The following is an 8,893-nucleotide window of genomic DNA, read 5'->3' as shown; positions in this document are numbered from 1 at the left end:
CACTCACCTGTGTTTTATTTTGCATAAAGAATAGGTTCTGTTTCAGCTGAGTGTTGTGTACTGACACAGTTTGTGATGGCTGTAAATATTTCCTTTCCCATGCAGTAGGTGAGCCCCAGGTGTACCTCATTTTCCTTTGAGGGGATAGTGAAGGGGTTGAGGGAGGGAAGGACAAGGGCAGGGTCTAAGCTTTTGGTCAGAAGTTACACTTTCTAGGTACATTTTTTATACTTCAAGTATTGAAATGGGGCAATAAAGACGCTCTGAAATGCAGGATCATTAAATGGTCTGTTGTTGTGCATTGGCTCAGTGTCTGCTTTTAATACAGGAGCTAATGCTGTGCAATGAGTTACGCTTCACGTGGAGGGGGAGGCAAAGTATTAGTCTGTGAATCCAGCATGAGCCATCGAGCCCTGGACAAACTGTGCTTAGGGAGCCGCGGTTTCCTGTCCTGTTCCGGTAGTTTGGTATTTCACGGAATGTTCTGCATTTACTGCATCCTCACTGTGGAGCCGCGTTAGTTTTGCAGCCTGAAGTGGAGGACAGGGAATGTAGGGTACAGCCTTGTCTTTGACTCGCTCGGGCCTGCGCACCCCCGCCCGCAGCCCGGGACCCCCGGCGCCCCCCGGACCCCCGCCCGGCCCGCCCTCCCCCGGCTCCCGCCGCAGAGGGGGCGACAGAGACAATCACAGGTCCCAGCTCCGTAGGGGTAGGAAATCTTCCCAGAGCAAGCGGGAGTTCTTCCAGAGCAACGGAACAAAACCAAAAAAAAAAAAAAAAAAAAGAAAAAAAAAAAAAAAAAAAAAAAAAAAAAAAAAAAAAAAGAAAGAAAAAAAAAAACCCGCAACGAAAACAAAGCGAAGATTTTGCTAAAGCCCTTTGCTGCCATCTTTAGTTCGCCCATTAGGAAGCAGCAGTAGTTTATGCGTTGCATCTGCATTTCAGACTAAGTGATTATTGTACCTAATTACAGTTGATTGCTGATATTTCCTCACTCTCTCTCTTAGTCAAGCGCTTCTTCTGTATTTTTGTGTGTAGCGATGACAAGTGCAGTGCGCTAGGCATTGCCCTGGGTTGGGTATGAGTATCTCCTGTACTGCGTTAAGATTTCCTTAAGTTACTTTTTTTAAGCTTTGCTACTGTTCTCACTTTATGCCGTGCAATATCATCTGCTGTGTTTGCTAAGCGAAAAGAAAAAAAAAAAAAAAAAAAGAGAAAAAGAAAAAAAAAAAGAAAAAAGCAAGTGATGATGTCATCATGCTTTTCAGTGTTACAATGTTTCAGCGTTACAATGTTTCAGCGTTTATGTAGTCACAAAAATGTAGTAAATAAAAGGTTGGATTTTCCAGCACTTTAAATTTAGATATTTCTTGCCTTCTTTTGTTTCTCTGTGTGCAGCCACCAGGCACTGAGCTGAGACAAGGGCAGCCCCAGCTCTGCTGTGGGATGGGCAGCATTCGGTGGAGTCATGGGGGGGACATCCATGGAAGGGGAACACTAAAGGGCTCTTCAGGCTTCACAGCACTGTGTCTTCTTCCCTCCATCTGTGCTGAGGTCCGCAGCCCTCAGCAAGCACCCCCCATCTGCCTGTGCTCCCCGGTCCATCCCTTCCCGGCATGGTGGGCTCCAGGGAGACGAGCACCAAGTGTCTGAGGGGTGAGCGCGGTTCATACCAGATGCATTTCTCTAATTGAGGGAAAAAAACATTAAGAAAATAGGTGAAGCAAATAATCTCGGTTTCCTTTGTATCATCTAAGGGTATGGATGTCACCAAACTAATTCGCAGAGGTGTTTCCTTCTGTGTGATGGAGTCCACCCCAGGCCCGCAGGATCAATATTTAATTGTTTAAAGGGATATTGTATTCCTTTCCTGTCACTGTTGTTAATGCCTCCACGCTCTGTAATCCCACGGGGTCTTTTCCTGGGGATCTGATCAGAGAGATTACCCATCACTCGGGAGTGGTGGGAGGAGAGTCCCAGCCATAAAAGATTCAGCAATGCATTGAACCGTTTTCTCTCTATCTCCTAATGAAGTGATGAAGCGTGTGCCACAAAATTTAACAGGGTTTTGTAGCAAATCAGCTTGCACTGCTGAGAGGAGGATTAAACCTTCATCTTTGTCCCATAAATCATGGCATCAGCTACATTTTTTCTGATGGATAGTCTGGACTCTGCTGACAATATTTTATCTCTGGAAGTGCCTGCAGCCTGTGCCCTGATGTGCAATTTCTTTTTACTGCTAAGCTGAGAGAGGCAGTGAGCACACCCCTTTGGAGGGCTCCCCTTGCGCTTGGTGTCCCAAGACAATGTCAGAAGCCAAAGCATCACCAGGAACCAATGTCCAGGGCAAGCACAAAGGCAAAGGGAGATGGGAAGCCTGAAATGTCCCCATCCCCAGAAGGAGTGCCTCTGGGATTTGCTCATCCACAGCATTCTACTGGCCAGGCCTGGGATAACTCAGCACTGACTCAGGTCAGTAACTCCATGGGATGGTGCTGGGCAGGGCCACGGTGCAAAGTGAGGGCTCCAGCAAACCCTGTTGTGTTACCTGGCAGACAAAGGGACACAGCAAAATGCTTTTTCTAGAAAAAATAATCAGGACGTGCCACAGGGGTTGAAGCACATCAGGCACCTGCTGTTTCCCAGGTTCTCATCCCATGGGTGAGGAGAGGATGATGGGCAGCTTAAGGACAAAGCCTGGCACAGCCACATCATGTCCCCTTGCTGTGACCTCTCTCTATACCTCCTGTCCCTTATTTCCTTCTCATGTGAATCATTTTGGTCACTAATCTCCCTGACTCCAGGCATGGGAGGGTGCCCCTGGGATGACCCATCCCACACAGCAGCTCATTGCCCCATGTCCTTGGGCACCCCTGGCCACCCAGTCTGTGCTATAGGAACAGGCCAGTTGCAGGGAGGGACAGCCAGGGTGCCCCTGGTGCACAGTTTTCCAGTTACTTCATCATATCAGAACTTTATTTTTATATTTGAGATATATTTAACTCTGGTGTGTACACCATTTCTGTCAGCATGCTCAGGGGAGCCAGCTGGGCTTACCACAGGTGCCCACAACCCAAACACCAAAATGAGCTTCATAAACTTTATTTCCTGAGCACTGGCAGAAAGCAAGGAACACAGCCAGTGAGCAAAGCAGAGGAAACCAGCTCCCCAGAACTAGGAGAGGAGTTGCTCTTGCCTCAGTTGCACCCAGACCTTCCCAAGGACAAAGACAACAACAGCAGCTGGAGGCTGCTTTCACCCACCATGGCATGAGGCCACTCTTGGTGGCAGCACTGGCAGCACAGGTGATGCAGCAGCTGCAGCCCATTTGTATGTGACGGTCCCAGGGCAATAAAGGCTGTCTGAGCTGGGCCCTACTTCCTACCCAGGAGGAGCTCTGTGTGGTAAGGGGGCATGGCATGTTTGGGGGTAAGTATGGTCTGATTTGAGCTGAGATTTGAGCTCCTTAGGGTTTTGTGTTTAGGTGGGGGTGGCTCAGGTGCCCTGTGTGGGATGGGGCAGTGCTGCTGTCAATGTTATAAATTACCAATAAGCACTAAAAGCCTAAAGCAGGGTCATGGAGGGGAGATGGGTAATGAGGCAGGGGACAGAGCTGGAAGGACGTGCTGCCTGTAGGGCTGGGGCCTCCAGCAGGGCATGTCTCTGTGGCAGGGGCAGGGAGGTCCCCAGCAAGCATGGAGGGGTGGCTGTGCTGGGGCTGCCTGAAATCTGGGACAGTATCTGGATGAAACCTGAGAAATCTTCTTCCTTTTAGGGCACAGCTGGGGGAAGAGGGAGCTGTGCACTGCCCAGCCCCTGTGCTGGGGCTGTGGGGCCATTTTTCTCCCTGGGTGACAATTGCTGCTTGGAGGGGGATGGCAGTATCACACCCACACATCTGGCAGCCAGCACAGTTATTTATGTACAGGAAAAAGCCCTTTGTTAAAAATGGTCTATTCATCAAGCAAAATAATTTCCTGCCCAAGGGAGGTGCCCAGAATTTGAGTTTCAGTTATGCTTTTGGTACTAATTATTGCTTAAGGTTAGAGATGATTGGGAGGGAAAATTAATCCTTGTTATCAGCTTCATTAGGAAGAAGTACAGCAATGCAAAGTATAGACACTTAATGTAAGTGAATCCACAGTGGCTGCTAATACATAAACCATGCAGAGCTCAGAGCATCTCTGAAAATGGTTGGCAGTGGGAAGAGTACCAAGTAGTGCTGTAGCCACATGCCCACCCAGCCTGTGTGCTCTGCCCTGGGTACCCAGTTGTCACCTCTGTCACACAAACACACTTCTGGTCTGACTGAGAGTGGCCACACTTTTGTTTTGGTAGCCTCATGAGGAAAATACAACCCCAAACTTAGCAACTGTCTCCCCAAGACAACACTGCTCAGCCAAAGTCTGCCTGCACAGGTAGGAAGGGCTGCTGTGGTGCAAATGACAGGGTTAACAAGTCCTTTCCCCAACAAGGGCGTGAAGATTTTCCACTGTTTGAAAGTGGAAGCAGGCTTTAAGCTGGTCCTGGTGGCCAGGCTATGTCACTTTGTGAACGTGCTCAAAGCTTTTACACCCCTGGTGTCATCTGCAGGTTTGGGATCCTGGCACTCTGGTTGTTGTCCCAAAGAACTGATGCTTAAGCTTTTCTCCTGCTGGACAAGCACAGTGGTTTGAATAGGATGCTTAGCACGTGGCAGGCACAAAGCCCTGTGTTTCTGTGTGGTGTGACTCTCCCCTGTTGTGCTTGGTACAACAGGGGTGGGTGAATGGTAACAAAGCATTTTACTATGAGCTTCTCTTGGTGAAGGATGCTTCCAAAATTTGCCAGTGGTGCAAATTTGCTTCCAAAATTTGCCCTCACAGTGAGGGCACTGTGAGGCAAAAGGAAGGTGTGTGGCCATGGCAGGAGGCTGTGTGAGGCCCCTGCTCTGCAGCAGTGAGAGAGTCCTGCAAGGGGCCACCAGCAGGCAGGGAGCAGTGGCCTCTCCCCTGACAATGTGTGCTGCCTGGGGTGACTTAGCCATAGAAGCAACTGTGTTCATCACAAATATCCCTGGTGATGCGGGGACAAGGTGAGTGAATTACTCAAATTACTTGAATCTCCCCAGTGGTGCACGGAGATTCAATCTCGGCGTGGCATTAAATCAAGTCAGTGACATAGATCAAAGGATACTGCTTTAATCACCTCGTTAGGCCACAGACATCATTAGTTACTCATTATGATGTGTTGATGCCGGCATTCTCTGTAACACAGTTATGTACACTCGCTATCAGACATTTTTCTCATCAAACGGGATGTCAATACTTTAACATCTTAATGAGTTACAGTCAATATCCATTGCAATAAAGCTCGTGTTTTCTCATGATTTCATCTACCCTTAGGGTTTTGATTAAAATGGCTGCTTTTTCCAGGTAATTGATTGAGGAATTAGGGAAATTCCATGTAGGAACAAGCACATGCTGCTATGCAGACTCTGAAAACCTTCGGTTGTCTCCAAGTGCTTTAGAGATTACAAGGGAGTTTGCAATTTTAATATGGATTTTAGATACTGTTGCTTAATTCTGCTTTCCCAATCACTTGTAAAACAGATTTAGTATCAAATAAAGTAATTAAAATACCTAAGAGTGTATTGGAAAAATGTTACAAGCAAATCATTGGTTTGTAAAGGTCTAAGAATGAGAACAAGTGCTGCTGTCAGGTGAGCACCGGTTTGGATGAACATGCACAATAGGAAGGTTTTCTGATTTACTGTGTTGGCAAAACATTAAATCATTTGCAGGAACACAAAAGCAGGCAGAACAGGCTGCAGTGTTATTTCAGGCTCAGGTTTAGCAAGGGTAAGTTTGCAGAAGTTCACAGTTTTTGAAGCTGAAGTATCAACTATTTAGGCAAAGAAGTTTTTTTTTTTTTTTTTGCCAAGTGAACTGTGAAGGAGTTTGCCAGTGTACTGGGAGAGAGAAGTCTTGAAGGTTCCCCAGCTTGCTGACCATATCCTAATTTCATCTGAGAAAAATATTTGTACATCACCAAGGAAAAAAATTAAATATGAAAAGGAGGTTGATGTAGTAGCAGCCAGCCAGCAGAACTGACTTGGTGCCCCATGGCTGTCTCCTTCCCAGATGACACGACTGGACACCACACAGGGCTGTGCCCACAAGTGGTTTTCATGTCATGCTGCTGCTGAGGTTGGTTCTCCCTGCTGGTCCCTCGGGCAGGGGCAGAGCTCTGCCTGCAGCCCACAGCCATCCTGCTCACTGCAACCCTCCCACTCCACCCATCTAGAGAAACCCTGGCTCCATGTAGGTATATTACTAAAAATACAAGTAACTTCAGTAATTTCCCTTTTAAACAAACCTCCGTGAAATTTGACACTTCTCATAATGACAGATCTAGGGCTGCAGTTTGGGACTGTAAAGCCACATTCAAACTGCTTTTTATTTTAAAACCCTCTCTTATACAGGAAAAGACAGCAGAGGTTTCCTGGATCTAATTTAAATCCTGGATTGGATTTTTTTTTTGGCTGTTTATGGTAGTGAAAGACTATGTGGTTGCTGGATTTGTAGGAATAAGAGAGAAAATTTGTCATATTCTTAGCAATCACTGAAAATAGAAACTGAACCGTTGTGATTCGCGTTGGAAAACACCAACCATTTCCACTGCTGAGCTCAGCAGCCTGGAAAGGGCCAACTCCCAGTGGAACCTGGTGGTGCTGGGAGTGGGCAAGCACCCTGGGGCACACACAGATGCTCTCTGGTGAGGGCTTGAGGTGCTTGGGAGCAGCTCTTGGCAGATGTGTCTGTGCTGCTCTACCCAGCACACTCCTGAGCTGTGGGGCCCAGGCACTCCTGTTAAGGGGTGGATATAGAAAGTAAAAGTAAATAGATTTTTGCAGAAAAGCATGGCCCCCAAATAATGCACATGGGGGTTAGTGTCACAATGAAAAGTGTACAGAATCATCACTCCAAACTTGTGGTTCATCCTCTGGTCATTACACCCTGGGATATTCTTCAGGACCTCTGTTAACAGTCAGGCTTGGATTGCCTGACGTACAAGTGGTTTCTGGTGATCTGTTCTCATGTCCTTGGAGGATTACATGCTGTGGTAAGGCTGTGTGCAGTTACCAGCACGATTCACTTTGCCAGTTACCCAGCTTGTCTGGATCACTGGAGTCCCAGAGTGAGTAAATGAGACAAGAAATCTGTTTAGAAAATATTCTGAATGAAAGCCCAAAGGGAAAATGTGGCTGAAAGTGTTCCTTTACACAAGAAGGAAAAGCCATCATTTTTCCTTTCTGTGCAGTCCTCACCCCTGTGCTTTGTGAAACTGCAAGGAAACTTTGCATGTTCATTTTGAATAGGAACGTGCAGATGAGGAGGTGCAGGTAATGACAAAGACAGAAGCAGGAAAGGCAGCATGGGGAAGGCACAAATATTTAGAGGAGAAATGAGACACTGGAGCCTAATTCGTGGAGTTAGGCAGAATGACTGCAGAATGAGTCGGGTCTCTGCATGTGGAGGAGCTCCCATGCCAAGTTGTGGATCAGGCCCTTGGCAATTGGAAAAGGTATACAAGTGCCAGGCTCCTCTGTCTGCCCCTTGCAGCCAGGCTGGAGATGACTAAAGCAATTTCTCAGTGAAGGTGATAAGCATGCTGGGGTGCTGGGAACTGTGTGGGAGCCAGGCCCCCACTTGGAAGGCAGCTACATGTTTGATTCCCAGCCTTACTTCCCAGTTCAATGCCTACTTCTTCCAGGAAGGCAAGGGGCTGCATGGAGGAGATGGCTCTGCCAAGCCAGGAGTGCAGCTAGGGCAGCCATCCCTCTGGGAACAGCTCAAATAGGTGGTGATTCACAAGTGGAAGATGCAAGGGATGGGCTGTAATCACAGCCACGGCTCTGCCAGCAAGTTCAGAAAAGGGCTTGGATGTGCACCAGACATTTTAGCAGCTTCTCTTGCAGAGTACAGCTGGTATGGTCCAAACTGCTCTGACTCAGTCATGGAACATTTTGCAATGAGTGTACATCCCTAATGATGACCATATATTCTATTTAAAGGGTTTTTAAAGACTGTAAAGTACAAGCCTGGCTGAAGAGCAATCCCATGAGGTGCTGGGCTGACCCCAGCCTCTTGTCTGTTCCCAAACCTGTCCTGCTCCACTGAAGTCCTTTTTGGATGCTCACAGGAACAGCTTGCCTTCAGATTTATGAGTGCCTGCTCCCAGTTTTGTCAGAAGTCTCACTGGCTAGAAGCAGACAAATTAATACCGTAAATTTCTCTTGGGATGATGCTTTAAGTTGTCGTGTTTGTGAAAATCAGAAAAATGTCATGAAAAAATCAGAAAAGCTTCAGAACCAGAAGGCACATAAGACATGCCAAATTCTATCAACTGAAATTCTCTCTCACTGAAAATCAATGCAGTGAACTTTTAAAGTTTATTTAATGATATTAACATCTGGGATTAATAATAGTTTTCTCAAGTTGGTGGAGGTTTCCATTCACCTCTGGTGGGAGAAATTAGTGGCCAGTGCAAGGCTGACTGTGACACATGAGGCTTTCAACTAACTTTAGTGGGCTTTGCATTAGCTGGGTGTTGGCAGCTTTTTCAGCACCACTCGCTTCTAAAGGAGGCTTACCTAGAGCAACTAGCTCACAAGGAGTGTCATTCACATCTAACAGAAATTATATGTTCCTTATCTCTTTAATTAGAGTATATATAATGTTAGTAATGATGTATTATCTATATATTCATTTAATAGGATTGTTTTGATGTCAGGCTTGCTTATGTAGGGTCATCAGTATGAGGATATGCATTAAAAAGAGATTTAAAATCCCTGAAGAGTTATACAGCCCTGCTTTTTTCAAAGCACTTGACCTTAAAAGTGCTTTAGGTT

Source organism: Pipra filicauda, unplaced genomic scaffold (assembly GCF_003945595.2).
Source record: "Pipra filicauda isolate LSUMZ 115617 unplaced genomic scaffold, ASM394559v2 scaffold7_size6619720_pilon, whole genome shotgun sequence".
NCBI lineage: Eukaryota > Metazoa > Chordata > Aves > Passeriformes > Pipridae > Pipra > Pipra filicauda.
The sequence above is the reverse complement of the archived record's forward strand: the minus strand, read 5'-3'. Positions refer to the sequence as shown.